At 37.1% G+C, this 27,760-nt stretch overlaps 1 protein-coding gene across 5 annotated transcripts in view; it reads left to right on the top strand.

The window, feature by feature from the left end:
• Positions 1-27,760, top strand: part of FRS2 (fibroblast growth factor receptor substrate 2) — a 119,720-nt gene that overhangs the window by 42,592 nt on the left and 49,368 nt on the right. For 4 of the 5 annotated variants that reach the window (XM_032645149.1, XM_032645142.1, XM_032645145.1 and 1 more), the window contains exons 2-3: positions 540-635; positions 1,530-1,572. The gene's annotated coding sequence lies outside the window, so the exon portion shown is untranslated. Of the gene's footprint in view, positions 1-539; positions 636-1,529; positions 1,573-17,097; positions 17,168-27,760 lie in introns of all 5 variants that reach the window. The other variant, XM_032645143.1, reaches the window with a different exon arrangement.

The following is a 27,760-nucleotide window of genomic DNA, read 5'->3' as shown; positions in this document are numbered from 1 at the left end:
TCTTATAGATGTGAGGGAGAAACAGATAAGCATAATAAATAAGCAATTAACTTACTGTTTTCAAATGTGCAATTTTAGGGAATTCCCTGTCAGTCCAGTGGTTAGGACTCGGCGCTTTCACTACCTGGGCCTGAGTTCCATCCCTGGTTGGGGAACTAAGATCCCGAAAGCTGCATGGTGCAGCCAGAAAAACAAAAAACAAAACCAAAAAGCCAGATGTGCAATTTTAGGGTTCCTTTTCTACGTCTTCCTTTCCTCTTTTTCCGGTCTGTAAGTGGCATCCTTAGGAATTGCAAGAGTCTGATGGGTGAAAGGGATTGAGGACTGAAGCGGTTGTAGATTTTTATACTGAGAATGTGTAGCATAACTGTATAATTGTGGTCTCTCCCACCTCATTCTCAGCCCAGTTAATGTTTTTTATTAGAAGGTTGCTTAAGAACTGTTTTGATAGTTCCCTCTAGTCACTAATACTTAGATAATTGTCCTTAAAGATTTTATATTTTTGTTATAATATGTTCTTAATTACATCTTTATTTCAGAAATGACCATTAAGAAGTAGATGCCCAGATGCCAAAGTAATGAAACAGTCAATTTGTCATAAAGTAAGATGCAGCTGTGGCTTTTCAACCAGATTAGTAAGTGTGGCCTAATTTTTTTTTTTAACTTTATACTTACTTTATCTACTTTGAAAAACATTTAATAAAAAATATAGTGGACTTTTAAAAAAGTGTCAACTTGTATTTCTGTTTTTCCTTTGGGTTGTAGAACAAATTCTAGCTTATATCTCTAGAAAATGTATGTTTTTGCTTTACTTTTTTAAGAACTATAAAGTTAATATTATAAAATTTTAGTTTTGAGGAAATATATGAAAAAGAGTCACTATAATAATGCTCTCCAAATATAGCCACTCTTATAATTTTTGGATATTTGTTTTCCCTTCTGGTCTTTGTTCTACACATTTAAAAAAAAAACAAATTTGATCATAGTGTTGTAAAGAGTATACTTCTTGTATATCTTTTAAATTAAATTTGTTAAGATGTTTCTTCCTGGGAATAAAAATACCCTTCAGAATAGTGTTTCTTATTGGAGTGATGAAAATGTTCTAGAATTAGGTGGTGGTGATGGTTGTGTAACTGAATTTTACACTTTAAAGGGATGACTTTTATGACATGTAGAATAGCTAAAAAAAAAAAAGGTACCCTTCAGAATATCAAATCTTGGCAAGAGTAAAACCCAATTAAGTACTAATGTCTTAGAATATGAAAATGTGCCACTCATTATTATGTACTTAGCAAAAATGATTTGATAGTAGAGTATTTTTATAATACAATAATAAATTTTATAATAAATATTTTAATGAAGATAATAACATACTTTTATTATTTGAGACTTAATATTTCTTAAGCTTTGTTAATACCAAATGTCATAATAATCTAAATGTACTATGCTAGCATTTTGTAACTTTTCATTTTCAAAACACTTTCTATTTGAAACTAACATTTCAACTTTTCTACCTGAAATTTTTTTAGGGACAAAATTGTATCTATTTTTCTCAGAAGAGAATTCCACAAGGTAAGACATTGTTAATATAGTAATAAAACACATATGGTTGAATATAGGCTTAATTGCTCTGGCTTTTTTTTTCTTTTTATCCTTTTCCCTTACTTATTTCATATCTTTTCTGGATTATTACAAGATTCTCACAATTTGTTAGCTATTCCTTTACTACCTCAGAATTTGCTAGCAAGACACAAGTCATCTTATTTGAAGTTAGGATTAAAAGGGTGTGATTAAAGTAGTCACCTTGAAACTCAAATACTGCTTTTCATAGTCACAGCTTATTCCTAGCATCCTTAGGAGTGGGTTTGTCCATTTTGAGAAAAAAGTTCTTTTCTTTCATTGGGGCCCATTTACCTTTTACTTCAATGGATAGTACTATCTAAGTGACATTAGGGAGTAGTGGGTTCATAGAAGCTCTCTTAGAGGCTTTAAGTTAAAGGAGATTATTTTGCAATGCTTCCACCTATGGAAATTGTGTAGCTCCTTAATTTAGTTTAAAAAGTGGAATACTTCCTACCAGCTAGATAATAAAAGATTGAGTAACAGGTAGTATTAAAGAAAATATCCTGAATGATCACCTTGACAATGGATTTTAAATCATCATTGATGTACATTATTATTCTCTTTAAACTTTTGAAGGATGAAATGTTCAAGTGAGTAGATAGTAAAATTTCCTTATCAGTTTGCCTACCCTATGCCAGATACTTAAAATCAATTGCTTGGCAGCATTAAGAGCTTACTTTGGTTAAGTTTTCTCAGGAACTTTTGGCATAGGTAGTAGTGGTCCTTGCAGAGTAATTCAATCTGTCAACTGGAAATGCTTATAAAGTGAATTATTCAGATCAATAACTTTCTTATTTTTTCTCCTTTTTCAGTATCCTATGTCCTGAGGGTAACATTCACCCTCAAACACAATTTTTCCACCTGCTTTTGAAACTGCCACAGATTTAGTTAATCAAGTCAGTTTTTATCCTGATAACTGAAAATAAAGCGTTAAAATAAAGGGGACCCACTAGCTGGTAAGGAGGAAGGGAGAGCAAATTTCCAAGTTTTCATTTACAAATTTCTCGTGAAACTCTTTTGCCCTATTTTTTTCTTCTACTTAACAGGGGGTTAAGGGAGGGGATCCTAGAACCTGTGTATAGCACTATCTGATCTTCCAGGGCACTACTCAAAGGCATTACTTCAGGAGAAATCCAGATCCTTCTTTTCCTGGACCACAATGCTTAAAGTAAAAACAAAAACTTCAAAAAATTTAATCTTAGTGAACTTGATCTGTTACATCTTTGTCACTGTTCTTTTGGCAAATAAAATGTAAATCTCAGACATCAGTACAATGTATGTTATGATACAATGATGATGAATTATATTGTCTGTACCCTTAGGGTTCCCCTGTACCTGTTCAATAAATATATATTTTTGTACATACCAGGTGCTTTCATAATTTTTTTAGAGTAGAAAATAATCTAAAAAAGATTATTCATGTTTATATAGTATTACCCTGCTACACAGTTAAAGGTATTAAAGGGACAATGACAACTTAAATTATTGTTAACCCTACACTTAAAAATGGCTGAAATGGTAAATTTTATGTTATGTATATTTTATCACAATTTTAAAAATTACTGTTTAAAATTTGGGGCAGCTTTGTTTGTTATGAAAGAGGATGGCTTTGTCTGAAGTACCAGTTTGTTGTTGTTGTTTTTACCTCTGTCAAGAGGCCCTCTCCTGCCACTATTCTTCTAGGTCCCAGTAGCCACACTTCCCTTTACCCTTTGGACTGTGAGGTGGTAGCAGCTCTAGCTCTCCACTGTTGCTAAGCTGGGGGAATTCCCCCTTAACCCTACCATAGTTGTGTAATACAGGTTTAACTTCTGGTATCCACTATTGACAGTTCAAAGACAAAGGAGTAAAGAAATGCAGAGAATTTCATGTTAACTAGTCCAAAATTGTATCTCAAAACATGTTGCTGCTTATGAGACACAATGTAATTTAGATGCATGCAGAATTTAAAATGCACAAAATTTGCATCTTTTTATACTAGCTATTGTACCTTGTTTTGGAGTGCCATTTAAAAAGAAAAATATCAAGCTGAGAGTTGAAGAAAAAGTAATCCTTACAAAATACTACTATACTCAAATGGGAACATGGCCTGAAGTGTCAGGGTGATGATAAGGTCCCACAGACAACCATGGATTTAAATAAAGCAGAAAGAATTCCATAGATGGGAGAAAGGCCAGGTATCTAAACAGTCACATGATTATCTTCTCCAATATTGAAGTACCAGTTTTTAACCTCAAGTACAGGCGTATTGAGTTAATGATATTCCTCAGTTTGTGTCATACCCATTTATCACTGGTTCGTTAAAGGACTGTTCTTCCATTTTCTTTTATAACTAGTCCCTATACAAATGACCTTTAAATGTGTTTGGTGTGTATCGTTTTGTTTATATCTTATAAAAGGTTTTGTTATTTTATGTGCCTGTGTTTTAATTATACATTAGGTCTTAATCTAATTCTTATAGTCCCCTCCATCCTCCTCTGTCTTATTTTTTTCTAAGATCTGGCCATGTTGCTGAGTGTTCTTCTAATTTGTTTTGTCCATCTGGTACATTGTATTCCAGGTTGTTTATTAAAACGAAGCTATTAAATGTAAAATTTCTTAAATGTGTAAGGCACATAAAATGAGCATTTAAGAAAAGGTCAATTTGTGCTTATTTCTTAATATTAGAATTGAAGTTGAGGAATGCGAATTAGATTCTGTGGAAGATTAGAGGAAATATAAACATCTGTTTAGAAGGCTGTCTATCTAGGAGTCTGTTAGAACAGTCAAAGAAAAGAACTGTAGGGCCTAACAAAAACATATTTTTTGTCTAGAAACAATATATTAAAATGCTTAGGTCTCAGTGTTAGCTGGTAAAAAGCCTTATGGTAGAAAGATAATACCAGTAATGTTAATAGAACCTCCCCATTATCTGTTGCTTGTTAATTTCTCCATTAAATTATATATGAACGTTCATCTTATTTCTTTCTATTACTTCACTGAAGCAGAATCATGTTCTGTGAATTTCCATCACTGAATCTAACACAGAGTAAGAACAGTACAAATGCAAGATTCTAAATTTGGGATGCAGAAAGACAGTTTCATCTATGGTAAGCACAGTATCAGCAGAAGTAACTTCTCTTGGATCCCCTAACTAGAAATTGTCAGAAAGTGGGAACTTTAGAATGTCCAAGTCTGTGGTGGTGATATGCCTTGTAGTCAAGAAGAGGGGAGAGGGGAAAACTCCTAGGAGAGGATAAAGTGGGCCCTGACATTACATTAAGGAGGATAATGACAGCACTGATCAGATCAGGGATGGGCTTCTATCAGGTCGAAAAAGCTAACAAGGTACTTTCTGGGAGCAGTTTCTTTTTGTGGAAGGAGGATCTTAGGGGCACTTAGTTCTGGAGGCCAGGCAGACATGTGGAACTGATTCAGTAGTAGTGGAATGGAAAAGGGTAAGGGAATTCACATTTGCTAAAAGCCAGTGTTGAGGCTTTTTGAAAGAAGTAGTTATTTACATGTCAACACTTAAGTATTTGTAAAATTTTTGCTGGGAAGACTGGACCCTCTTGATACTGATTTGGTATCCCATGCATTGTTGAATACTCCCCACTCTTTTTAAAAATAACAATTCAGGTAACATAGTCCCTTTCTCTGATTTCTTAAATTTTTGAGTATTTTGTATGGCATAATAATTTCATGATTTTTACTTGGTTATGTTAACACATGCCATAAGTAGGACAGATAGTATTATCATTTTACAAATGAGGAAACCAGTAGCAGAATTAGCTTTAGATTCTTTTTACTAATCTACACTGCCACCCTATCAATGGATATTTTGCTCTATATAGAAGATGTAATTACAAGGATAGTTTTAACATGAAAGAAATGTTTCTAACCAAAAAGAACCTCACAGCCTGAGAAGTTTAAAAAACACACATACAGGGGCTTCCCTGGTGGCGCAGTGGTTGAGAGTCCGCCTGCCAATGCGGGGGACGCAGGTTCTTGCCCCGGTCCAGGAGGATCCCACGTGCCGCGGAGCGGCTGGGCCCGTGAGCCGTGGCCGCTGAGCCTGCGCGTCCGGGGACTGTGGTCCGCAACGGGAAAGGCCACAGCAGTGAGAGGCCTGCGTACCAAAAAAAAAAAAAAAAAAAAAAAGTGAGAAAAAAACACACATACAAACAAAAATAAAACCAATAAGTAATGTAGATGGTATTCACTTAACCTTAACATTCACTGAAACAGCACTTAATAAATTAATATGGATTTTGTCCATCAGTTATATAGAAAATTATTTCATAAACTTTCCAACTTATAACAAATACCATAAATTTAAATTTTTTTAGTTTTGAACATGCCTGTTAACTATACTTAAAAATTAGGCGTTTAATTTTAACAAGTGGGGATTAGAATCCTTTTGCGGGTATGGAACAAGCAGTTTGATCTCATATTATTTCAGAATACGGTAATCCCTCCCTCCCAAATAATTTGTTTGCAGTATGAAAATCAGGCAAACTGTATTATAAACCTGTATCTTTCATCCTGAGAGACTTACTTTGGTTCAGACCCAGCTTTAGTGGTACAAGCACAGATCAAGATTGGTTTTGAGTAATCCAGTGCTATCCTAGGTCATTCTAAGTCTGGAGAATCCTCAGATATACTAATCATTTGGTCTCAATACCTAGTTTACTTTTGAGGCTGTGGAAAGATTTCACATGTAGATGGTGGGATAAAGGGATACAGATCAACTCATAATCTATTAAATAGATTGGAGTCATAGCACTTCTAAGCTTAGCAATGTTTTTGTTGTTCAGAAATAGGCTATGACAGGTCTTCTGACTGATTTCTTATATATTAAGGCTTCAGATGTTACAGTTCAATTTAAGTAAATTTTAACTTTCAAAAATGTGGATAGCTTCATCATTTTATAAAAGAATACAGTTATTTCAGATACATTTTTGTTTCATGTTCCATTCTTCCTTAGAATTCCATATGAGCTTCCTTGATTTTATTTTTTAGCCATTTGCTTTTAGATTAAAAAAACATAAAAGAAAGAAAACCTCAAAATAGGTTGAAACTCGACACAAATTGCTGCCGCAGAACAAAAGTGCTGATCAAGTTAAATCAACCCCTGCAATGTGTATTGAAAGGAAAACCTCTCCTCTCTCCCCCAATTTGAAGAACAAGCATATTCCCTGCCAAGAAGGGCTGACTTTAAATGGAGCAGCTGTCCATATAAGGAGCATAGGGTTGCTAAGGTGACCATGGCTGTTTGGAGAAGAATGCAGCTGAGAGGGCAAGTTCTTGATGTGTGAGCTGAGGGAAGGAATGTGGTGTGATTGTGCATCATTCCTCGTAATCACATGCTCACAAAGTGCTGTGTGGGCAGCATGTAGAAACTACAAGTCTGAGTGCTGGAGCTTGTGTGTGGTTACGTTTTGTTTTCATGTGAGCCAGAGACTTACAGTTTAGGTTGAAAACATTTATCTTGTATATATATGTGTGTGTTTTGGGTAAAGGGAAGGATGTTTTTGATGATGGATGAAATGGGAATGGATTTATTTTCCTTGGTGGTCATATACCTTCATATTGTTAAAAAAATTTATCTTGGGATAAATGTTCTTTCCAACTCATTCCTTTCAGTCATATATACAGTGTTAATAGTTTCCCAAGTGCATGAGGTGTTCCTTGTAATTGCGTTTATTTCTTTTCCATTTTTAATTTCAGAATTATTTGGAAGTCCTAAGAATATGTTGTCTATTTGCTCCATTTCTTCTTCTTTTTTAAAAGTCCTTACTATTTCTCCAAGGGATATCTTATCTTAATATATTAACTGTTTCTTCCCTGAAGCATCCAAAGATAGGTTCTGGATTTTGGTAAAAAATATGATTGAAGGAGCAGTGGGAAAGGTCAAAGAAACATCCCACTTACCTGAAACACTATTTAGATTTTACCACGGGCATCATTGCTAATATTTGCAATGAGATACAGACACAAATGTTGATGCAGACACTTACTGAACCATGAGAGTGTTTCTTTTTAAATTCTTATTTCCAAGTCCCTACAATAACATGTTGATCTTAAGTGACACTATAAATATAATATTTAAGATGTGAAGTAGTTGGAACATTGACAGCTCTGTGTTACATTAGCATTATATTATTTTGTTCATATAGTCTACTGGCTTTGACATGATTGCTCAATTGAATTATTTTTAAAATATGGAGGGAAATTAAAAGATTAAAACATTTGATCTTTGAATTCAGTTGGTTAGTTGACATATTTCATGTATACCTTGATAACTTTTGATGACATTCTCTATAAGCTGTACCCTTTCCTCCCAAACACAATAGAATATAATTGGTTTACATATGTACCTCATAATAGTCCTTAACTTTAATATAGTTAAATATATGTGTCTTTTTTCTTTATAGTTTATCTTAATCTTTTCCTATTCAGAGGTCATAAAGATATTCTTCTCTATCAACTAAAAGCTTTATGGTTATATTTTTTACATTTAATTCTTTTTTTTGCGGTACGCGGGCCTCTCACTGCTGTGGCCTCTCCCGTTGCGGAGCACAGGCTCCGGACGCGCAGGCTCAGCGGCCATGGCTTACGGGCCCAGCCGCTCCGCGGAATGTGGGATCTTCCCAGACCCGGACACGAAGCCGCGTCCCCTGCATCGGCAGGCGGACTCTCAACCACTGCGCCACCAAGGAAGCCCTACATTTAATTCTTTAATCTCTCAGTAATTGATTTTTGTGAGAGGTATGGATTGTGAATTGATTCTTTCTGTATGGATTATTGGTTATTCCAGCACTGTTTATTGAAATAGTTCTTCATTTCCTTCCTGATATGCAAAATTCTCTGTTTCATAAATCAAGTTTTCATATATGGGTGGTTTCCTTTCTGTACTCTTTCTTCTGTATCTTTGGTCTGTTTGTCTACCTCTGAATTATTACTGTACTTTCTTAGATATCTTCAGATACTCATGGTTTTGTTTCCTGTCTTGTTTCTGATCTCAAAGGAAATGCTTTCAAATGTTACCATTTAAAATTACACTTGTAGATTCAATAACAAAAAAAACAACCCAATCGAAAAATGGGCAAAAGACCTAAATAGACATTTCTCCAAAGAAGACATGCACACGGCCAGTAGGCACATGAAAAGATGCTCAGCATTGCTAATTATTAGAAAAATGCAAATCAAAACTATAGTGAGGTACCACCTCACACCAGTCAGAATGGCCATCATTAAAAAGTCTACAAATAACAAATGCTGGAGAGGATGTGGAGAAAAGGGAACCCTCTTACACTGTTGGTGGGAATGTAAATTGATATAGCCACTGTAGAAAACAGTATGGAGATTCCTCAAAAAACGAAAAATAGAGTTGCCAGATGATCCAGCAATCCCACTCCTGGGCATATACCCAGACAAAGCTATAATTCGAAAAGATACATGAACCTCTATGTTCATAGCAGCACTGTTTACGGTAGCCAAGACACGGAAACAACCTAAATGTCCAACAGATGAATGGATAAGAAGTGATGTGTATATATATATATATATATATATATATATATATATATATATACACAATGGAATACTACTCAGCCATACAAAAGAAGGAAATAATGCCATTTGCAGCAGCATGGATGGAACTAATGATTATCATACTAAGTGGAGTAAGTCAAAAAAAGAAAGACAAATACTGCAGGATATCACTTATATGTGGAATCTAAAATATTACATAGATGAACTCATCTACGAAACAGAAACAGACTCAGATACAGAGGACAGACTTGTGGTTGCCAGTAGGGAGAGCAGGTGGGAGAGGGAAGGAGTGGGAGTTCGGGATTAGCAGATGCAAACTATTATATATAGGATGGATAAACAGCAAGGTCCTACTGTATATATCGCACAGGGAACTGTATTCAATATCCTGGGATAAAGCATAATGGAAGAAAATATAAAAAAAATAACTCAGTCACTTTGCTGTATAGCAGAAATTAACGTTATAAGTCGACTATATTTCAATAAAATTAAAATAAAATTACACTTGTAATTTTTTTTTAAGAGAAAAAACCCTCCTTTATCAAGTTAAGGAGGTTTCATTGTATTCTTAGCTTGTTAAGGGTTGTATTTTGATTGTTTTAAATCACGAATAGATGTTAAGCTGTATTGATAGGCTTTTCTGTAACTCAGAATGATCAAATGTTTTTCCCCTTAACCTGTTAATGTGGTCAGTTACCTTGATTTTCAAATTAGGCTAACTAAGCATTCCTGGGATAAACCCAATTTAGTCACGCTGGATTATCTTTTTTATAAATTACTGGATTGATTTGCTTATGCTTTGTATAGGATTGTTTTTTACATCAGTGTACATGAGTCTAGCCTGTAATTTTCTTTTTTCATATTGTCCTGGTTGGATTTTTTAAAAAATCTTTTAATGATTATAATTTTTTAAAAATTGTAGTAAAATACACCTTACATAAAATTTACATTCTTAATCATTTTAAAGTAGTTAGTGTTAAGTATATTTACATTGTTCAACCAGTCTGCAGAACTTTTTGCAAAACTGAAACTCTGTGCCCAATAAAAAACTCTTCCACATTTCCCCCTCCCCATGTCCCCTGGCAGACACCACTCTACTTTTCTTTTTATGCGTCTGGCTGCTCTAGTTACCTCTTATAAGTGAAACCATACAGTATTTTTATTATCTTTTTGTGCCTGGCTTATTTCACTTAGTTCATCCAAGTTCATTCATGTTGTAGCATGTGTCCAAAATTTCTTTTTTAAGGCTGAATAATATACCACTGTATGTATAAAACATTTTGTTATCCATTCTTCTGTCAATGGAAAGTTATGTTGCTTTCACCTTTTGACTATTCTGAATAATGCTGCTACGAACTTGGACGGGACGTGCAAATATCTCTTTGAGACTCTGCTTCAGTTCTTCTGGATATATAACCAGAAGCAGTATTGCTGGATCAAATGGTAATTTTATTTTTAATGTTTTGAGGAACCATCTTCCTGTTTTTCACAGCAGCTGTACCATTTACCTTATACCAGCAATGCACAAGGGTTCCAGTTTCTCCACATCCTTGCCAGCACTTTGTTTTTTTTTTTCCCTCCAATTTCCTGTTTTTTTGATAGTAGCCATCCTAAGGGTGAGAAGTAATAGCTCATTGTAGTTTTGATTTGCATTTCCTTAGGGACTAGTGATGTCGAATATCTTTTCATGTTCTTGTTGGCCATTTATACATTTTCTTTGGAGAAATGTCTAATCAAGTCCCTTGCTCATTTTTAAATTGGGTTATTTGTTTTTGTTGTTGTTATGCTGAGTTGTAGGAGTTCTTTATGTAGTCTGGATATTAACCTCTTATCAGAGATACGATTTGCAAGGATCTTCTCCCATTCCATAGGCTACCTTTTCATTCTGTTGTTTCCTTTGATGCACAGAAGGTTTTAATTTTGATGTAGTCCAGTTTATCTGTTTTTACTTTTGTTGTCTGTGGCTTTGATGTTATGTCCAGGAAACCGTTGCCAAATGCAATATCATGAAGCTTTTATTCTGTTTTCTTCAAAAAATTTTATAGTTTTTAGGTCTTATGTTTAGGTCTTTAATCCATTTTGAGTTAATTTCTATATATGGTGTAAGGTAAGGGTCCAAGTTTATTCTTTTGTGTGTGGATATACAGTTTTCCCAGCACCATTTGTTGAAAAGACTGTTTCTTCCCCCACTGAACGGTCTTGGCACCCTTTGTGCTGTTTGGATTTTGATATGATTTAGAAAGTGTTATCCTTTTTTACTGTTCTCTAGAAGAATTTGTTTAAGGTTGTAATTATTTGTTGTTCCATGACTATTTGGTAGGACTTACCCATAAGAAAATCTGGGCTTGATACTTTTTTAGTGGAAAGATTTTAAACTATGGCTGCTTAATTTTTTTCTTTTTTTTTTTTTTTTTTTGCGGTACGCGGGCCTCTCACTGTTGTGGCCTCTCCCGTTGCGGAGCACAGGCTCTGGACGCGCAGGCTCCACGGCATGTGGGATCTTCCCGGACTGGGGCACGAACCCGTGTCCCCTGCATTGGCAGGCGGACTCTCAACCACTGCGCCACCAGGGAAGCCCAGCTGCTTAATTTTTAAATGATTATTCATCTATTCAGGTTCTCTTATTTTATTTATTTATTTATTTTTCTATTTCTTTCTTTATTTTATTTAATTAATTTATTTATTTGGCTGTGTTGGGTCCTCGCTGCTGCGTGTGGGCTTTCTCTAGCTGTGGTGAGCGGGGGCCACTCTTTGTTGCAGAGTGCGGGCTTCTTATTGCAGTGGCTTCTCTTGTGGAGCACGGGCTTTAGGTGCACAGACTTCAGCAGTTGCAGCACGCAGGTTCAGTAGTTGTGGCTTGCAGGCTCCAGAGCGCAAGCTCAACAGTTGTGGCGCACAGGCTTAGTTGCTCTGCAGCGTGTGGGATCCTACCGGACCAGGGCAAGAACCTGCGTCCCCTGCATTGGCAGGCTGATTCCCAACCACTGCGCCACCAGGGAAGCCCAGGTTCTCTCTTTTAAATGGTCAGTTGATTTGTCTTTTAAAAATTGATGTATAATTCACATACCGTAAAATTCACCCCTTTAAAGTGTAAAATTCAGTTTTTTTTTTCTAAAGAATAATCACAAAGTTTTATAACTGTCACCACTATTTCCAGAACATTTCTGTCATCCCAAAAAGAAACCCCATACCCATTAGCAGTCACTCCCCATTCTCCCTTCCCTCATCCCCTGACAACCAGTAATCTGTTTTCTGTCTCTACAGAGTTTTCTGTTCTGGGCATTTCCTATAAATGGAGTCATATATGGCCTTTTTTGCCTGGTATCTTTCACTTAGTGTGATGTTTTCAAAGTTCATACATGTTGTCACTAGTGTTAGCACTTCATTCCTTTTTATGATGGAATACAATTCCATTGTGTGGATATACCACATTTTGTTTATACATTAATCAGTTGATGCATATTTGTATGGTTTCCATTTTTTGGCTGTTATGAATAATGCTGTTGTGAACGTCCATGTACAAGTTCTGTGTGCACATATGTTTTCAAATTTTGGGGGTGTATACATAGGAGTGGGCCTCCTGGGTCATATGGTCTTATTGCGGTGGCTATTATGTTTAACCTTTTTAGGATCTACCTACCTGTTTTCCAACTCAGTTACATCATTTTATGGTCCCAGAAGCAGTGTATGAGGGTGTTTCTCCACATCCTTGCCAACGTTTACTGTTGTCTGTGTTTTTGATTATAGCCATCTTAGAGGGTGTGAAGTGGAATCTTATTGTGGTTTTAATTTGCATTTTCCTAATGACTAATGATGTTGAGCATCTTTTCAGTTGTTTTGGCCATTTGTTTATCTTCTTTGGAGAAATGTCTATTCAAATATTTTGTCCATTTTAAAATTGTATATATATATATATTTTTTTTTTTTAATTTTTGGCTGTGTTGGGTCTTCATTGCTGCGTGCAGGCTTTCTCTAGTTGCGGCGAGCAGGGGCCACTCTTCATTGCGGTGTGTGGGCTTTTCATTGTGGTGGCTTCTCTTGTTGCCGAGCACAGGCTCTAGGTGCATGGGCTTCAGTAGTTGTGGCTCACGGGCTCTAGAGTGCAGGCTCAGTAGTTGTGCCACATGGGCTTAGTTGTTCCACGGCATGTGGGATATTCCCGGACCAGGGCTCGATCCCATGCCCCCTGCATTGGCAGGTGGATTCTTAACCACTGCACCACCAGGGAAGGCCCTGGATTTTTTTTATTGTTGAGCTGTAAGATTTCATTATATATTCTGGATGTTAGACTCTTTTCAGATATATGATTTTCAAATATTTTTTCCCATTCTTTGGATTGTCCTTCTACTTTATTGATAATGTCCTTTGAAGCACAAAAGCTTTTTATTTTGATGAAGTGCAGCTTGTCTGTTTTTTCTCTTGTTGCTTGTGATTTTTTTTTTAATTTATATTTTTATTTTTGGCTGCGTTGGGTCTTTGTTGCTGTGCGGGGGCTACTCTTTGTTGCCGTGTGCGGGCTTCTCATTGGGTGGCTTCTTTTGTTGCAGAGCACGGGCTCGAGGTGCACGGGCTTCAGTAGTTGTGGCACTCGGGCTCAGTAGTTGTGGCTCACGAACTCTAGAGCGCAGGCTCAGTAGTTGTGGTGCACAGGCTTAGTTGCTCTGCCGCATGTGGTATCTTCCCGGACCAGGGCTCAAACCCATGTCCCCTGCATTGGCAGGTGGATTCTTAACCACTGCGCCACTGTGGAAGCCCTGCTTGTGATTTTGGTATCATGTGAAAGAAACTTTTGCCTAATTTAAAGTCATGAAAATTTATGTTCTCTGCTAAGAGTTTTATGATTCCTAACTCTTAAATATAGGTCCTTGATCCATTTTGAGTTAATTTTTGTGTATAGTGAGGCAGAGGTCCCACCTCATTATTTTATAGTTGGAAATCCAGTTGTCCCAGCACCAGTTGTTGAAGAGACTATTCTTTCCACATTGAGTTGTCTAGGCAACTCATAGAGTTGTTTCTTGTTGAAAATCAGTTGACTAAAAATGTATGGGTTTATTTCTAGATTCTCAATTCTGTTCCATTTGATCTCTTTGTCAGTACCACACTTGCTTATTTGATGCTTGATGATGGTAGCTTTGTAGTAGTAAGTTTTTTTGGTTTTTTTTGCGGTACGCGGGCCTCTCACTGCTGTGGCCTCTCCTGTTGCGGAGCACAGGCTCCGGACGCGCAGGCCCAGCGGCCATGGCTCACGGGCCCAGCCACTCCGCGGCATGTGGGATCTTCCCCGACCGGGGTACGAACCCGTGTCCCCTGCATCGGCAGGAGGACTCTCAACCACTGCACCACCAGGGAAGCCCTTGTAAGTTTTGAAATCAGAAAGTATGAGTCATTTCTTTTTGAATCATTTTTAACAGATGTATTTTCTGTATTTTTTCAAAATATTCCTAATTCAAATTTATTGCTGTAAAATTGTCCATAATATCCTCTTATCAGTTGAATCTCTATAGCATCTGTAATGATGTTCCCCTTTTATTTTTTTAGTTTGTTTTTTTTTACTCAAATAGTTTTTTCAGAGGATTATCATATTAATCATTGTTTTAAAGAATGAGCTTTTGACTCTGTTGATCATCTTTTTTGTAAATGTTTTCATACTTCTAAGTCCTGCTGTTTATTATTTCTTTCTACTTTCTCAGAATTTTTAGGGCTGTTTTTTGCTGACCTTTTAAAAAAGACTTTTAAATTTGGATTTTTAGTCTGTAAATTTGCCTTTAAGTAAATTTGCCTTCTTACCTGCTTCCCCACATGTTTTGATATATAATATTCTTGGTTTTGTTCATTTAAAAAATTCTTATTTGCTCCATGAATTATTTAGAAGTGTATACTTAATTTCAAAATATATAACTTTTAAAATGAAAACTTTTATTATGCAGTTCTAAGTTGATTTCATTATGGTCAGAGACCATAATAAAATTTGAGAGACTAATTTTAAGACCTAGTATATAGCTAGTTTTCATAAATGTTCCATGTGCATTTGGAAAGAATGTGAATTCTCCAGTTTTTTATTACAATGCTATATAATATGTCCATGAGCTTATTAATTGTTCAATTCACATCTTTAATGTTTGCCTGTCTATATTTTGTTTTGGATTTTGGTTTGGTTTTATTTTGGAACTTTTCTGTCAGTTTCTCTACTGAGAAAGGCATGTTAATGTCTCTCACATAGTAGTAGGTTTGTCAGTTTCTCTTTGTTGTAGATACGTTAATTTTTATTTTATTTATTTTGAGGCTATGTTATTAAGTACTTACAGATTTAGAATTGTTCTTTTTGTTGAATTGAACTTTTTTATCATTATGAAAAGGCTTTCTGCGTAAAGACATTTTTAGCCTTATGGCTTTATTACTGTTGTTGGCTATTTGCTTGGATTAATGTAGCTATTCTAGCTTCCTTTTGATTGTTAGTATTTTCCATTTGTTAGTTTTTCATTGGTTCTGTGTTTTGGTTTGTATTTTGTAAATAGGGTATGGTTGACTTGTGTTTTTGTTCTGATTGATAATCTTTATTTTTTTTACTGGAGAATTTCAGTCTTTTGTGATCGCTCTTAGATTTGGATTTATTTCTGTCTTTGCCTGTAGTTCTTATGTTTGTCCTACTCCCCCCTTCTCCCATTCTTCCGGTTTTTTGTGTTGAGCTATGTGTGTAATGCCTTCATTGAGCATGCTTTCTTCTCATTCCATCCCACCCCACAGCATCTTGCACACATGCATGCTTATTTATAAGTTAATATATTCTTTATTCTTTTAGTGTTTTTATCTGTATATTTTAATATATATCCTTTTTTTTAAGGAAAAATCTAAATCAGTATCTTTAACCTGTTCCTGAATAACATAATTTTAAAATGCTCTGATTGTCCTCCCAACCTGGAACACCATTCTCTATTGTTATAGTTTTGGAATATTTCTCTCCTGCATACATACATATTTATGGACAAATTATTGTTTTAGGTAGTCAATCTTTGTTTAAATTTATTTACTCTTTTCTTGGTTCATTATCCCTTTTTGTATTTGAGACCTTCCCTATGAGGTAATTTTTTTCTACCTGAAGTACATCCTTTAGAATTTTCTTTAGTGAAAGTCTTTTAGTGAAAAGGACACTTTTTTGTTTGTTATCTGAAGATGTCTTTATATTGAAATATCCCTGTTCTTGAAAGATAATTTCTCTGATGTCTCTGTGTGTAGAATTCTAAGTTTTCTCATTACATTGAGGTTGTTATTCATGTCTTTTGACTGTCAGTGTCACTGTTGAGAAGTATAATTGCCCTTTCTTTGCATATATCTTTTATTTATTTTTATTTATTTATTTATTTTTGACTGCATTGGCTCTTCATTGCTGCATGCGGGCTTCCTCCAGTTGCAGCGAGCAGGGGTTACCCTTCTTTGAGGTGCATGGGCTTCTCATTGCGGCAGCTTCTCTTGTTGTGGAGCACGGGCTCTAGGCACGTGGGCTTCAGTAGTTATGGCACGTGGGCTCAATAGTTGTGGCTCGCGGGCTCTAGAGCGCAGGCTCAGTAGTTGTGGCGCACGGACTTAGTTGCTCCACGGCATGTGGGATCTTCCCAGACCAGGGCTTGAACCCTGGGATATATACAGGGAAGTCCCTGTATATATATTTTATTTGACTGTTTTCAAGCCTTTTTGCCCCCCTTTGGTGTTCTGCAGTTTTATATAATGTATTGAGATGTTCTTTTCTTCTACTTCATTATTTTATTTTATTATATATAATCCTGCATGGGATTCTTTGGGCTTCCTGGATCTGAGGATATCTTTGAATAATTATGTTAAATTCTTGACCTTTATCTCTTTGAGTAATGCCTACTATTTTCTTTATTTTTGCCTTCTACAACTGTTTTAAAAGGTATAATTTTCTCTTTTTTTCCCCCAAAGGACAGGTTTTCTTCAGTCCTTAAGGATTCAGCTCCTTACATGGGCTTTGGCAGAGGTCATGAGGCAGCATGTAAGTCTAAATCAGGATGGGGTTTATGGTTTTTCTGGGCTTTATTAGCATGACTCTTGACTTCCCTGTTTTCAGTTATACAACTCACACAGCAGTGTAGTTTCACATACAGTTTGGAAACCATGTAGGTATTAAAGACTCTCACTTCAGAAATGTCTCTCATACCTCTTCTTTTCTTTTAATGTTTCATTTTATTTAGTTATTTAAAAAATTTATTCATTTATTTATTTTTATTTTTGGCTGCATTGGGTCTTTGTTGCTGCGTGCGGGCTTTCTCTAGTTATGGCGAGCGGGAGCTATTCTTTGTTGTGGTGCGTGGGCTTCTTATTGCAGTTGGCCTCTCTTGTTGCGGAGCACGAGCTGTAGGCACGGGCTTCAGTAGTTGTGGTGCGTGGGCTCAGTAGTTGTGGCTCCAGAGTGCAGGCTCAGTAGTTGTGGTGCATGAGCTTAGTTGATCCGCGGCGTGTGAGGTCTTCCTGGACCAGGGCTCGAATGTGTGTCCCCTGCATTGGCAGGTGATTCTTAACCACTGTGTCACCAGGGAAGCCCCTCTCAGGCCTCTTCTGTATTTCCAGTGATCAGCTTCTTAATGGCCTTGTCCTTGGGTACATATCTGGTGCAGTTAGTACAGTGAATATGCTGCAAGAGGCAGCAGCCCTTTTTGGCATGACTATTGTTCCTTCTTTCCTTGGTCATTGGAGATGAGGAGTTTATAATTCCAGTTAGACATACATTAGACCTTTAATCTGTTTTCCATGTTTCTCACCCCTTTTCATCTTTTTCCTTCTCCACAAACTCATATAAGAACTGGCTTGTAGTTATAAATGCTCACAGGAGATTTTTTTTCTTCCTTTTACCAGCACTAAGATTAAAGAAGGCAAGTTTGCTTGCCGTCACCTTCTGCCACATAGGTTTACTGCTCATTCAGTTGTATGCCTTTCAGATTTTCAGCTATATGCAAGGTTCTTTGATTACATCTCCGTATTGGGAGTCTCAGAATATGTATCCTGTCTCCAGCACTCTGTAGTTTTCAAAGCATTGCTGTGAGGTAACATTAAAGTCAAGAGCCACCTTCCATAGCGTCTGTATGTTTGTGCCAAATTAAGAAGTTAAAAATATTTTTTAAAAAAATTTACACAGCATTTAAAAAAAAGTAAATGTATTTATTCATTTTTGGCTGTGTTGGGTTTTTGTTTCTGTACGCGGGCTTTCTCTAGTTGCGGCGAGTGGGGGCTACTCTTCACCGCGGTACACGGGCTTCTCATTGTCATGGCTTCTCTTATTACGGAGCACAGGCTCTAGATGCACAGGCTCAGTAGTTGTGCCTCACGGGCTTAGTTGCTTTGCGGCATGTGGGATCTTCCCAGACCAGGGCTCGAACCCATGTCCCCTGCATTGGCAGGCAGATTCTTAACCACTGCACCACCAGGGAAGCCCTATACAGCATTTTAGATTCAGACAGTCCGGGCACCTAATCTACCATGTTGCCCAAAATGGAAATCCTTGATCCATTTGAAATAAATATACATTTTAGATAAGGTTTATGTAAGAAATATGGCACTCCAATCATCAAGCCCCCATTAAAAAAAAATCCTTGGCACTAAGTTTGGATAATTCATCCCCTTTTACTTGCTCAAGCTAAAATAAAATGTTTAAGGGGTGTGTGTTTGTGTGTGTGTGTGTGTGTGTGTGTGTGTATGTGTGTAAGTAACAGTCATATATATGATACTTAACATATTTATTTTTAACATCTTTATTGGAGTATAATTGCTTTACAGTGGTGTGTTAGTTTCTGCTTTATAACAAAGTGAATCAGCTATACATATATCCCCATATCTCCTTCCTCTTGCTTCTCCCTCCCACCCTCCCTATCCCACCCCTCTAGCGTGGTCACAAAGCACTGAGCTGATCTCGCTGTGCTATGCGGCTGCTTCCCAGTAGCTATCTATTTTACATTTGGTAGTGTATATATGTCCATGCTGCCACTCTCTCACTTCGTCCCAGCTTACCCTTCCCCCTCCCCGTGTCCTCAAGTCCATTCTCTATGTCTGCATCTTTATTACTGTCCTGCCCCTAAGTTCTTCTAGGTTTTGTTTTGTTTTTTTAGATTCCATATATATGTGATAGCATACAGTATTTTTCTCTTTCTGACTTACTTTACTCTGTTTGACAGACTCTAGGTCCATCCACCTCACCATATTATATAATATATTTATATTATATAATGTAAAATATAAAATAATGTGTATATTTGATTTCCTGATTTAACCAACTGCAGCTAACCTCAGGTCTGTTTTGATTTAGATAAGATGGTTTCTGCTAGACTTGCTTAATAACTGTGCCAGTGGAAACAGTAGTACTTATTTTAGGTTGGGAGCCCTGCTCAGGTAGTAGTGAGGTAGGGGAAAAGGTAATTATACCCAGGTATTCTGAATTATGATAAAAGAATAGTTTTTCCATTCATCTCCTTTTTAATGCAAATGATTAAGTGGTGGGGAGGGGGAGGGGGGGCGTTGGAGGGTGGGCAGGGCAACATTATAGGCCACCTTTGTCTTACAGATTGATTTTACAAGAAGTTTGTTAGTGGACTGTCAGAACAGCTGTGTGAGGACACATCAACCATGACTGCATTTGATATGAAACATAAAAACTTGGTTAGGATTCTTGACCTTAAGTTTTTTCTTTTGGGAAAGGTGATACTGGTAGCACCTTTGTCTTACAGAGGCTTCTGCTTTCCTTGAGTATTGCAGCTTGCTTTTTCCTTGAATCCACGGAGCTGAGTCTCCCAAAACAGCCTTATAGCTTTCCTTTTCTGTTGAGAAAAACCTCTGAAAAGATTCCTCTTCTCTGAATCTGTGAACAACGATATGATTTTTTTCTTCTTTTGTTTATTAATATGGAGAATTACTTCATTTTTCCTAACATTAGACCAACCTTTGATACCTTATGTTACCAGACTCAGTTTGCTAATATTTTAAGAATTTCACGCTAATATTCATGAAGGATATCAGCCTATAATTTTTTTTAATATAGGCTCTGCTCTTTTTTGGATTTTAGTGTCAAGGTTATACTAGTATCAAAATGAGTCAGAGAGGGTATCTTCTTTAACTGTTCTTTGGAATACATCATGGAAAATTATTTTTCTTGAACATTTGACAGAATTCATCTGTTAAAGCCATCCAGGCCTAGAATTTCTTTACTGCAGGATTTTTTGATTCCTGATAGTTTTTTTTTTAAGATTATAATACTATTCATATTTTTATTTCTTCTTGAATCATATTTGATAAGTTATTTTTTTCTAATTTAACATGTTTTGTTACAGTTTTGCTTGTAATATTTTCTTATCTTTGGAATCTAATTTGGAGCAGTTTTCAAAGTATGTTCTGTAGACCTTTGTGGGTCCCTGCAACTGGGTAGTCTGGGAGGTCAAAACTATTTTCATAATACAGATTTTTTTGTATTTTTTCACTTTGTTGACATTTGCAGTGATGCTGCAAAAGCAGTGGTGGATAAAACTGCTAACACCTTAGCACATGTTAAGGCAGTGGTACCAAAGTGAACAATTATATTCTTCATTGCCATGTATTCATAGTTTGTTGTTGTTTTTTTTTAATCCAGTTTCATTTAAGAATGTCTTTGATGAAGCAGTAAAAATATTAATTTCATTTCATTTTCCCTTTGAGTACACATCTTTTTAATATTAAGTGTGATGAAACGGGAAGAATTCATAAAGCACTTCTCCATACTGAAGCAAGATAGTCATCTTCAGAAGAAGTTCCTGTTCAGTTGAGTTTTGAACTTAGCTACCTACTTTTTTCTGTAACACCCCTTTTGTTCTTGAAAGAACAGAATAGGAAAACTTTGGTTATTCGAACTTATGTATTTGACATTTGTTTTTCTCAAAAATGAACTTAAGTGAGCCTAACATTTCAAGAAAAATAGCTGTATTTGTAGCCAATGGTTAAAAAAACAATCAAACTTTCAAATGGAATTTGCAAGTATGGAAAACTTGTATCTAACACCGTGAGCTTGACAGCTTCCCGATACTTAAAGACCTTCTGGTGAGATGGATAATGATATTAAAGAGTGTGATTTTTTTTTTTCCCCACCTTGATGTTGTATTCTGACTTGTGTCAAAAATCTGAAAACCAGTTATTTTCCAAATGACCAATGTATGATGATACAAAGTCACATATGCGTAAAAGATCCATTAAAAGTGCAAGATAAACCAGTGGATTTTAATGTAACAGAGTGCGAAAAGTTCATTTATATGGTTTTAGCAACCACATTGTAATTAACCTTTAAGAAGGTTACTTGTTAAGTTTAGGTATAATATCAAAAATACCAATAGTTACGTGATTTTTTAAAAGTTATTAAATATTCTTTTTTCTGATTATATATCTGTGTGAGGGTAGATTTTCTTTATATGCTTATATACCTTAACCAAAACAGCATATCACAGAATCAGTCATAAGAATCCACCTGTCTTCTCTAAAGGCAGACATTAAAAATATTTGCAAAAGTATAAAATAATGTCACTTTCCCTACTAAATTTCTTGGAAAATAGGTTTTTTTAAGTTATTTTTTAATAAAATATTTTTGTTAATGTGTAATAGGCTTATTCTTTTAGATAAACTAATATTTTAAACATTTTCATATTTAATTTCTAATTTGGTAAATATTAATAGATACAACACAGCTAAACAAAACCTCTTTTTGAAAAATCCTCAAATAATTTTTAAAACTGTAAAGGGTCCACAGACCAAAAAGCTGGTGAACTGCTTGATGACCTGTATACAGAAAACGTAATGATATTTTACATTTGTCTCTCTTTCCTTAAAATAAAAAGAGAACAAAAGAAGATGGCATGTCCCAATTGTGTATTTAAAAAAAACTGTCTCCCTTACATTTTTCAGATTGTTTTTCAAAACATCTGTAAAAAGTGATGATAAATACATCTACCATCGTGTTGATTAATTTTAAAATATCATAGGCCTACTCTAGTCTCTGCATGAATTTATTTCTATATTTTGTTATGCAAATCCCTACAAAATAACATATAAATTTCTTTTAAAAACTAAGGCCCTCTTGGGACGTCGCTGGTGGCACAGTGGTTAAGAACCCACCTTCCAGTGCAGGGAACACAGGTTCAAACCCTGGTCCGGGAACATCCCACATGCCGCAGAGCAACTAAGCCTGTGCGCCACAACTACTGAGCCTGTGCTCTAGAGTTTGCGAGCCACACTGCTGAGCCCATGTGCCACACTACTGAAGTCCACACTCCCTGAGCCTGTGCTCCGCAACAAGAGAAGCCACCGCAATGAGAAGCCCGCGCACTGCAACGAAGAGCAGCCCCCCTTTCGCCACAACTAGAGAAAGGCTACATGCAGCAATGAAGACCTGATGCAGACAAAAATAAATTAATTAATTAATAAAAAAACTAAGGCCCTCTTAGAAACAATGACAGCCCAATAAGGAGCACACCTGATGCCCAGATTTTGGTTTCTAATACAGTTCTCCAGTGAAGGGAACCAGGGTTTCTTGGAGAAATGGCTGCTTCTACGACTGGGGCAAGAAATATATAAGACCAGGCTGGGGACTTCCCTGGCAGTCCAGTGGTTAAGACTCTGTGCTTCCAATTTGGGGGTCGTGAGTTCAATCACTAGTTGGGGAACTAAGATCCCACATGCTGCTTGGCCAAAAAAAGAAAAAAAAATCAACTTGGAGCATCTTGTAGTGTCAGAAAGTAAGAAGGTGCTTCAACAAACAAACCCACGGTAATGGGAACATGACAGAGGGCTGAAAGAGCTTTCAGTGGCCAAAGTTGGAATAATTTGAGCGAGAAAATAAATATAAAGTAGTATTGGATTATAACCTAAAATATAAAGTAAGTATCCTTGGTTCCATACTAATATAAATAAATGATTGAATAAATAAGTGGAGAAGAGAAAATCTGTGCAGAACACCTCTAAATAATTTAGGTTGATCGTTTATCTTCAACAGGGTAGAAGATAACTCCCCACTCCTTAAGTGTGGGCTAATGACTTTCAAAGAGTACACTAATGAAAGGATCTTGGGAGAAGTAATTTTACAGTGGAGAAACAGCAAACACTACCTCAGCCAGGTGATCAGGATCAATATCAACAGTGATAAGTCATAGTGATAGGATACTTCCAGGAATATGATATGATGAAAATGGTACTTTATCTCTGTGTTCTTCTCCCCTAAACCCCATAACTCTTCCATCTAATCATGAGAAAAACATTAGACAAATCCCAGGAGAGGGCCTTTCTACAAAATACTTGACCAGTATTCCCCAAAACTGTCAAGGTCTTGCCATAAACCCTACCCTCAGTGTGACATTCTACAAGTGGGAGGGAACTCAAAAACCAGAGCCTCGCCCTGAGGAGTGAAGGTTTCAAATCCAACATCAGGCATCCCGGCTTTTAAGAGATACATTTGAGAGATGAGACCCAAAAACATCTAACTTTGAAAACCAAGAGGGCTCATGTCCTGAGACCCACAAGACTGTAGCAGTCTGAGAAACTGCTGTTAAAGAGCTTGTGCACTCGGACTCACCTACTTCAGGAGCCAACTCAGAGGCAGCTGACTTGTGCCCAGACTTGCTAATATTAAAGCGCTGGCCTGAGAGGCAGGCATCTAATTTAATGCACACATCTAGGAGCCTGCTGGAATGTTCTCTGGGGACAGAGGCTGGCAGGTGCCATCTTCATGCTCTCCCTTTGTTGTGCTCTAGAGCACCAGTATTTCCCAGAAAGGAGCATTCACATGCTGGTGCCTCAATTTTTGTGGCCACTGCCTTGGGGATTCCTCTTGATCGCCTGGCTCTAGAGGACAGGGGAACTTGTGTCTCTGGTCCCATGAGACTGTAATAATGTGTCTCCCAGAAACCCCTGTCTGTTACTCAAACTTTTGTAGCTGCTGCCAGGGGACACCTCTACATTATGTGGCACTGGTGGCCAGTGGGGCTTATGTTCATGCGTCTCACAGGACTGTAACCAACGGAGAAAGAGTTCTTAAACAGTTCCAGGGCACAGCAAGAATTCAGAGCATAGCAAGAGGCAGCAGACCCAGGAGCTCATCAGTCTTTCTGTGAAGGAGACCTATTAGCTAGTCCTCATGACTGTGGCCTGAAGGGTGGGTCTCTAATTAAACACACATCTTGGGACTGGCTGTAATCCTTTCCAGACACCTCGGAGGGTGGATACTACCTTTGAGCTCATCCTCTGCCATATTCCAGAGCACCAGTGTCTCTTGGAGGAGAGCTTTACACATGTCTGGTGCCCTGGTTTTTGCAGCTGCTGCCCAGAGGACACCTTTTGATCACCTGGCTCTGGTAGCTGGGGGATGGGATGGGGAGGCTTTCATTTCTGGGTCCCACAGGACTGTGGTATTAGGAAAGATGGTTTTTGGCAGGCTGCCACTCCCAGAGCACTGCACAAACAGTTGATTGAGGCACATACACACCTTTCTCCCTGACCCTGGCTTTCTGTGAAGGAAGCCTCTTGTCCTGGAGCTTTGGCCTGAGGGGCAGGCTTCAGATTTGGTACACATTTAGTGGCCTGTGGAGTGGCCTGTGGCCTGTACTCTCAAGGAACGTATGCTGTAGTTGCCATCTTTGTGCTCTTTCTCTGCCTTGGTCCAGCTCACTAGTATCACTGAGTAAAGAGCATCTACCCTGTCCTGGAGCTTGAATTTCTGCAACTGTAACCCAGTAGACACCTCCAGATCACCTGGCTCTGGTGGCCAGCAGGTCTTATGCTTGTAGTCCCACAGGATTGCATAGGTATTCATACTTTTAAAAGCTGATGCCCAAGTTTCTGACTTCAAGTCAGCCTGAGTCTAGGTGCTGAAATCCTCCCCTTTGGGATGCTGGCAGGTCTTGGTACATCTTCTACTACTGGGAGCTATTAAAAATACGATAGGCTTCTTAGAGAAGCACAGAGGTTTGAGGGACAACCAAGAGCCGAGGCACAGTTGAACAACAAGTTTCATCTCCTACACAGGACCATTCCTTCAAGACTGGGAGGAAGTGGTGATTTCATCTGCTATATAGAAACCAACACAGAGAGTCAAGCAAAATGAAGAAACAGAGGAATTTGTTCTAAATGGGAAAATAAGATAAAACCTCAGGAAAAAACCTTAATGAAATGAAGATAAGTAATTTACCTGATAAATTATTCAAAGTAATGATTATAAAGATGCTTACTGACCTGGGGAGAAGAATGGATGAACACAGAACGTTAAAGAGATGGAAAATATAAGAAAGTACCAAATAGAAGTCACAGAGCTGAAGAATACAATAATCAAACTGAAAAATACACTAGAGGAATTCAACAGCAGACTAGATGAAGTAGAAGAAAGGATAAACTAACTCAAAAACAAGGCAATAGAACTCACCCAGTCAGAGCAGCAAAAAGAAAAAAAGAATGAAAAAATGAGGATGACTTAAGGGATTGATGAGACAACATCAAATGGACTAATATTCACATCACAGGGCTCACAGAAGGAGAAGAGAGAGAAAGGGGCAGAAGTCTTAAGAAACAATGGCTGTAAACTTCCCTAACCTGGAGAAGGAAACAGACATCCAGATCTAGGATGCTCAAAGAATTATTAAAAAAACAAAAAAGGATCCTAAGGAGACAGACCCTAAGACACATTATAATTAAGATGTCAAAAAGTTAAAGAGAGGGAATTCCCTGGCAGTCCAGTGGTTAGGACTCCACACTTCCACTGCAGGGGGCATGGCGTTTGATCCCTGTTCGGGGTACTAAGATCCCCTCTGCTGCAAGCCGTGACCAAAAAAAAAAAAAAAAAAGAGGGACTCTTAAAACAGGAGGAGAAAAACAACTTGTATGCAGGGGAAACCTAATAAGACTACCAACAGATTTTTCAGCATAAACTTTGCAGGACAGAAGGGAGTGGCATATATTCAAAGTGCTGAAAGAAAAAAAAATATGCCAACCAAGAATATTCTACCCAGTTATCATTCAGAAGTAAAGGAGAGATAGAGAGTTTTCCAGATAAGCAAAAGCTAAAGGAGTTCATCACCATTAAACCAGCCTTACAAGAAATGTTAAAGGACTTCTTTAAGCTGAAAAGGGGCACCAATTAGTAGCAAAAAAAGAAAGAATGAAAGAAAGGTAAACATATAGTAGAGGTAATAGGTTAATCATTCACAAAGGTAGTGTAAAGTTTAAAAGACAAAAGTAATAATAACTGATTACAATAATTAAGGGATATATAAGATAAAAAGATGTTAAATGTCGGGGCTTCCCTAGTGATGCAGTGGTTGAGAGTCCGCCTGCCGATGCAGGAGACATGGGTTTGTGCCCCGGTCTGGGAGGATCCCACATGCCATGGAGCTGCTGGGCCCGTGAGCCATGGCTGCTGAGCCTGCACGTCCAGAGCCTGTGCTCCGCAATGGGAGAGGCCACAACAGTGAGAGGCTCACATACTGCAAAAAAAAAGATGTTAAATGTGACATCAAAAGCATAAAATGGGGTGGGGGTAATAATACTGAGCTTTGCAATGGGATCAAATTTAACCATCTTAAAGTTGATTGTTATAGATATAAGTTGTTATATGTAAGCCTCATGTTAACCACAAACCAAAAATCTATGGTAAATATTCAATAAAAAGAGAAATAAGTATACCATTAAAGAAAGTCACCCAACCACAAAGGAACAGAGCAATAGAAGAAAGGACTAGAGAGGAACCACAAAAACAGCTGGAAAACAATTAACAAAATGGCATTAAATCATACATTTATCAAGAATTACTTTAAATGTAAATGGACTAAATTCTCCAATCAAAAGACACACAGTGGCTGGAACAAGACCCCTCTCTCTATAAGCTGCCTACAAGAGATTCAGTTTAGGTGTAAGGACGTACACAGGCTGAAAGTGAAAGGATGGAAAAAGACATTCCATGCAAATGGAAACCAAAAGAAAGCTGTAGTAGCTCTACTTATATCAGACAAAATAGACTTTAAAACAGAAGACTAGTAAGAGACAAAAAGGGAAAAGGATGTTACATAATCATAAAGGGGTCAATCCAACAAGAATAGTAACATTTGTAAATATTTATGCACCCAACATAGGAGCACCTAAATATATAAAGCTAATATTAACAAACCTAAAGGGAGAAATAGACAGCTATACAATGATAGTTGGAACTTTTAATATCCCACTGAAACCAATGGATACATCATCCAAACAGAAAATCAGTAAGGAAACATCATCCTTAAAATACATATTAGACCAGATGAACTTAAATATTATTTATAGAACACTCTATCCAGAAGCTATAAAGTACACATTCTTCTCAAATGCATATGATCATATGTTAGGTCACAAACTAGTCTTAATAAATTTAAGAGGATTGAAATACTAAGCATCTTTTCTGACCCCAGTGGTATGAAACTGGGAATTAATTATACTAAGAAAACTGGAAATATCACAAATATGTGGGGATTAAGCAACATGCTACTGAACAACCAATGGGTGAAAGAAGAAATCAAAAGAAAAGTCAAAAATACTTTGAGACAAATGAAAATGTAACATACCAACA

This window comes from Phocoena sinus, chromosome 10 (genome assembly GCF_008692025.1).
Source record: "Phocoena sinus isolate mPhoSin1 chromosome 10, mPhoSin1.pri, whole genome shotgun sequence".
Taxonomy (NCBI): Eukaryota; Metazoa; Chordata; class Mammalia; order Artiodactyla; family Phocoenidae; genus Phocoena; species Phocoena sinus.
Note: the sequence above shows the minus strand (reverse complement) of the source record. Positions and strands in the feature narration are given on the sequence as shown.